Here is a 5,658-nt window from a genome sequence, read left to right as displayed (position 1 = left end):
AAGTTACAAAGTTTCCTGGGACTTTTCCTTATGGCCTCTCCCACACGGCTCTGTTGGCGTTGCTGCAGGGAATGTCACTGCCATGCCATGGAGATGGTGACCTCGGCACAGCATTGGGCACTGCTGTGCAGGTGACTCCTTCTTGACCCTCCTTGGACTCAGCTGGCATTTACACACAGGAATTTTTAGGACATCAGGAGCCACTGAGTAAAGAAACCCAAATCCAAATATTTCTTGTGCTGGAAAAACATAGGGGCTTTCTTTAGATCTGGGATTTTGGGTATGAGGCTTGCTTTCATTAGAGTCACCTCTGGACAGGTCCGCCTCTCCTGTACAGTGTGTGCAGGAGGTTTTCACAAATTCTGTCAAGCCATGGCAGGCTATGAGATAAGGGGTCAATAAACGTTGCCTTTTCCTCCTCCTTTCTTTTGATGCCAAGCTCCCTTCATGCTTCTGGAAGCTCTGGCTATCACTGCACCAGGGTGGAACAAGACTGTGGAACAGGAACTATGTAAGTCAGGACCACAGTTCAGGTATCTTCTTTTTCTTATTACAATCTGTGAACCCAGTAACCTCAAAAATTGCTGGGTTTTGAGCTAAAGTGCTTCAAGAGATGGAGAGAGAAAAGTGTTCTTGGGTGTGTTCTGCTCTGCAGTCTGACATCCTGGAGGAGAAGAAAGCCAGGTGTGGAAACAAAGTGAGTGAGATGATTTCTTGTGGGGTCAGTGGAGTAGATGAAACAGAGGTGCTGAAATGTGGGGCATACCTTTCGTTTGAGGGAATGCGTGGGAGAATTAAACACGTTCTGGAAAGCGAGAGGCCTGTGCATTATGAGGAAACAGTTCTGAATCATATGGACCCAGGCTTTGGTTGATCATGTGAATAAAACTTCTTTCAGGATTTAGTACCTCTGCTCATCATTTCTGGTGGTTTGGGTTTTTTCAGTTGGCTTTTAATTTTCCTTGGCTTTGTCAGGACTAGACCTGACTTTGAGCAGGGATATTCTCAAGGCTATAATCTGGTTTCAACAAATTTTTGGTATGAGCAGTGTGTATGGAGGCCCCCTGCTCTCCCCATGTCTACAGGATTTGTCCAGTTTTGGGAAGCTGTGTGATCGATGCCTTTAAACTCTCAACCCTCCCTGGTTTCTTTCCCTCCCTTCCCAATGCCCTGCTCACCAGAAGTGCAATCCACAGCTTTCTTGTCACTTAACTGATTATGGACAAAACTTCTTGGCTCCTGTGTCCCAGTTCCTTCCAAACTGGGCTCTGCATTGCTGCTGCTGCACAAATCAAACTGCAATTGTAATAAGCATCTCGAGGTGCTTTATTGAACACCAGATTTGTTAAACTAAGAGTTTCCCTGTTAGAAACATCTGGTTGATATAACCAGACGTGTGTTGGTCTTACAAACTCCATCATGGGGGGCAGGTTGGGTCACAGCAGGATGCATTGCATGGGAGGGGGAAGATTATCCATGAAACTTTGTAAGCAGAAGCTATGAAGAGAAAAACAGGAGCGAGCCTGAGCTCCTGAGGCCACCACAGCCCCGTCACCTCTGCCCAGGAGGCACTGAGCTATATTACACCTTCCCCACCACCTCTGTCCCCTCCTGGGTCCTTTGGGACCCACAGGGAAAGGCCAGGTTTGCTCCCGGGGCACTGGTCCAGCCCTTGTAAAATATTCATGTAGGGGTCAAGTGAAAACTGACTCATTTTTGAGCAGGAGAACAAGGTCATTTTCTTGTAGCCCAGTAATTCCCTCATTTTTTATTGGTGTTGTTATAAACCAACTTCTCCGAGGTGCTGGGACTTCGCCTATATTGCATCCCTGTTCCCATCCGGTTCCAACAATAAAACCCTTGCGTTTTTTGATCTCTGGCTTTCATGCTTGCTGACACACTCTGGAAAATTTAAGAAGGGCGCAAGGAATGGGTTAGTCACACTTGTTAATATTTATCCCATTGCAGAAAGAGCAGGGCTGACCTCAGAGCTTGGGCTTTGGAGAATAGTTATGAGAATGATTCCACCCAGCTGAAATGAAATCTGCATGCAAAGCTTGTTTGGTGCCTGGAAAGAGCTAGAAGGAAGTAAAGGTCTTAAATGATATATTTCCGCAGTTAACGTTTTGTCCTGTTTACAGAATCTCACCAGAATACTGGGGGTTTTGTTTTGTTCATATGTTTTTCATAAGGATAAATATCCATGCAGTTTAAACATTTTCATTAGATTCAGACAAGATGGAGGATGTGGGATTGTTTTTTTCTGTAATTGTTAATCTCTCCGGTTTTTTTAATGGTTATTTCTTAAAACACTCTTCAGAAAAAAAATCTCAGGTAAATCAAAGAGACGAGGAAAGTGATTCTCTTTAATTATTCTTACAGCAATTTTGAGTAATGTAGGTTAAATTAAAAAAATATACAAGCAAGATATTTTGGCTGGGAAGTATGTGTAATGTATGAACAGCAGGAAAAAAAAAAAAAGCCTTCCTTTCTAAATAGAAAATCTTTGAAAGTAACAGGGGGAAACTGATGGGAAGGGCTGAAGTCCATATATTCCCACCTCCTCCGCCTTGTGCTCTCTTAAAGGTGAGCTGCAAAATGCAAAAGAGAAATGTGTTAAATTCAGATGACTCGCTCGGGTGTCAGGAAGTGGCTCGAACAACCACACGAAGTTAACTAACACATTCCCTTTTTTTTGTTCATCCCCTCCCTCCCCTGCTCTTCTCATGAAATCTGTTTTTTTGCTGCTGTGGTTTCTGCCTCCAGGCGGGAGCGCAGCCACTTGTCCACCCGAGCAGCACCCCGAGACCCCCCCATGGCTTGCAGGGAGCCAAGAATTTCTGGGAGGATTTTCCAGAAAGAAAGGAGGAGAATTTTAGAAAATGTATTCCCGATCTAAACAGCCTGGCTGCAGGAGAAATGAGACAAGCTCTGAGGCGTGGTGTGCTGAGCTTGTGTTGTTTTGCTGCTCATCTTGTGTCTGGTCAATCCATCTTATTATCATCCAGCTGCTCTGTTCTAGGTCTTCTTCAGCAGCGTGGTTCATGCCATCCATGGGATTGAGTATCCTGGTCTCAGGAACCCAAAATGGGAGTAGTGCTGTGTCTGTCACTGACTGCCCTCAGCTGAGGCATGGAGAGAAGCAATTGGATGTGGGGAAAGGCTTTTGGAGCTGCAAGTGGCAGGATTTGGTTTGCAGCTGGATGTGTGTGATGGGAATAAGTGTCATGTTAGAAGACTTTTAAAGTAGTTTAGGTGTCCAAAAGGAAGTTGGAAAGGCAAGACCCCCCTGATCCATCAAAAACAGTGCCACTGCCCTTTGCAATGACTCCTATCCCATGGACCAAGAGCCCTGCAGAGCCTCATGAAAAGGCACAGACATGTGGCTGTTTCTCATTAGCTTCCACATTTCCCTCTGGAAATGCTCCCCGTGCCTTTCCCCCACAGCTTGGCAGTAGGTGTGCTAAGGAGAAGGTTTAAATCTAAATGGAAGGGGGTTATCTGATTTACAGTAAGTAGATTTTTCATTTCAAATGGCAACACGCAGAGCCCTGCGCATTACCTTGCATCAATATAATACACACGCACACATGCCGTGCATTTATGCCTAGGATATAAAAATAATAAATTATTCCAATGCTGTGTGTCTGCATAGAGCTAATTCATGTACTACAGCATGTTTATGAAAGGACACTCCTTAACTGCATACTAGTATTTTTTAATTAGTCGTTAAGCTGCAAGACTCTGTCTCTCTGCTGATTTATGTTCTCTTTCTTTACAGTGTGAGTGACTTCTGCAGCAATTCCTGATTTTAGTTTTCTATTCTTTAACAAGATTTCCAAATTGGGTTGTTTTTTGGGGATTTTGTTTTAAGAATAAACCCAATTACACATCTGAGACTCTTTAACCAAGGAAAGCCAAAATAGTGTATGAAAACAATGGTTGTTCTCCCTCTCTTAGGAACACTTTCGTTCTGTTTTTCCCTCTAACAAATTTATCAGAACTGTTAATTCCCTGTAACAGCCAGAGAAAAAAACTGTGGATTTGGAAATACCTCTATAGTTTAGTCTCTGGAAGAGAAAGTAGTTAAATTGAAATAAAAAGAGAAAATTAATATTAATTTGCATTTCTCCTTTGGGAGAAAGATTAAATGAATTTGAGAAGGAGGTTCTGCTCCTACTTAGTGTGGAACTTGATGAAGTCGCCCAACTGATCACGGCTCAGTGGAGGAGGCACAGCATTTGATAAAACCACAGCAAGAGGAATTCAAGCAGCAATCCCCTTGCAAGCGGAGGGGTTATTAATGCTGAGGATCACTGCTCCCTCTGGGGTTTAGCTTTTTTTTTCTTTCTGGTGTAAGCAGTTGTCAGCAATGGAGAGAAGTTAATACAAGTGTGGGAGCTCCAGGCCAAATGCACAGAACATCTATCTTAAGGCACTTGTGGAAGTGTTTAGGATGTGCCTCCTGTGTCGTCCTCCATCAGAAGCAGCAGTGGTCCATGGCTGACCAGTGGTTGCTCCCAGCTTCACCCTCAGAACTACTGCTTGGTGACACCAGAATGCCCTGGCCACAGGACATGGTGACAAGCACTAGGCTGACGTGCCCAAGTTCTACCCACGACGATGTCCACGGTACCTTCAGCTTCATAAACTTGCTACCCTGCATCATAAAGTCATAAAACCCCCAAGAACCTGCATTTCCCCGTGCTCCTTTCTTTTTCAAGGTGAAATGAAAATTTCCCCTTCATGTCCTGCTCTAGCAGCCCAGTGGAAAGACGATGATCTTCTCCTGCACCATCTTACCCAAACCTGTGAGGTGATAGCTGGTTGTTTCAGGAGATGAGAAAGGATACTGATTTAGCCAAGGGTTTTTACATCAAGTATCGATGCCAAAATATGTCCCTGCACACAGCAGCCGTAGCAGGTCTGGTGCAGTAAGGGTCAAGGCAGCTGTTTGAATTGCTGCATTATCCTGCATCCCTCCCAAAAACCTGCCTTCCTCTTAAAATCCTCCTCGTCTGACATGGCCATGCCGACAGCAAGGTGTTATGGCCACTATGCTGTCAGCAGCCCTATTTTTCATTCCCACTTACCTTTTCTATCCTGCAGGGCTGATTTCTCCAGGTTTATTTATTCCTCCATTAATGCAGCACAGCCATGCCATGGCTTCCCTTTGGCAGGAGGCACTGCATGGTAGGACTCACGTTTGCAACTCATCACGGTGCAACAGGCACCTCCAAAATGTCCATTCCTGTGAGAGCCAGTCACCTCCTCTTTGCAGCCTTCCCCTCCCATCACAGTTAACCTCCCCAAGATTACCGGTTATGGGAAGTTTTAAAACTTTTCAAGAGGCAGTGGCTTCATTTAGGCAGCAAAGCTGTGTATTGAAATATGAATTAGGAGAGTGTGTATCGGCAGGATAGACCATCTGCTGTGCTCAGCACCCGGGTTTGAAGCTGGTTGGCTGGCAGGACAGCATGTGTTTACAGAAAACCCTAACAGTTGTAAAGGAGCCATTTAGGTTTATCGTGTCAATTCCTGTACAACTCCACGCAGAGAGATTCCTTTCACAAACTCACATAAAAAAGACAGATAGACTAGTTTTGACCTCTCTCGAAACATTTGACGGTTGAGCTTGTTGCAAGTATAAAATATCTA

The 5,658-nt window shown here is 44.5% G+C and overlaps 1 long non-coding RNA gene across 1 annotated transcript; it reads right to left on the bottom strand.

Annotated features, from left to right (window-relative positions):
* Positions 1–2,346: 2,346 nt before the first annotated feature.
* LOC108446576 lies at positions 2,347–5,382 on the bottom strand. Its single transcript, XR_001861789.1, has 2 exons — positions 5,094–5,382; positions 2,347–2,591 (listed from the first exon to the last, which is right to left on the bottom strand). It is a non-coding gene; the product is annotated as an uncharacterized LOC108446576 (long non-coding RNA).
* Positions 5,383–5,658: the final 276 nt, after the last annotated feature.

Source organism: Corvus brachyrhynchos, unplaced genomic scaffold (genome assembly GCF_000691975.1).
Source record: "Corvus brachyrhynchos isolate BGI_N302 unplaced genomic scaffold, ASM69197v1 scaffold34, whole genome shotgun sequence".
NCBI lineage: Eukaryota > Metazoa > Chordata > Aves > Passeriformes > Corvidae > Corvus > Corvus brachyrhynchos.
This window is presented reverse-complemented; position numbering and strand designations above follow the sequence as displayed.